Here is a 253-nt window from a genome sequence, read left to right on the forward strand (position 1 = left end):
GGTTGCATCTTTACATGGCTTTGGTATTAGAGTGATGCTGGCTTCATAGAAGGAATTTGGAAGTTCTCCCTCCATTTCTATTTTTGAATAAATTAAGTAGTATTGGATGTAAATCTTCTTTAAATGTCTGATAGAATTCTCTGTAAACCCATCTAGCCCTGGGCTTTTTGTAGTTGGGAGGTTTTGTATTACTGTTTCAATTTCTTTTTGTGTTATGGGTCTGTTTAACATATACAATAAACCCATACTCAAC

The sequence above is a fragment of the Nannospalax galili genome, unplaced genomic scaffold, assembly GCF_000622305.1.
Source record: "Nannospalax galili isolate Female #2095 unplaced genomic scaffold, S.galili_v1.0 scaffold2784, whole genome shotgun sequence".
NCBI classification, from domain to species: Eukaryota; Metazoa; Chordata; class Mammalia; order Rodentia; family Spalacidae; genus Nannospalax; species Nannospalax galili.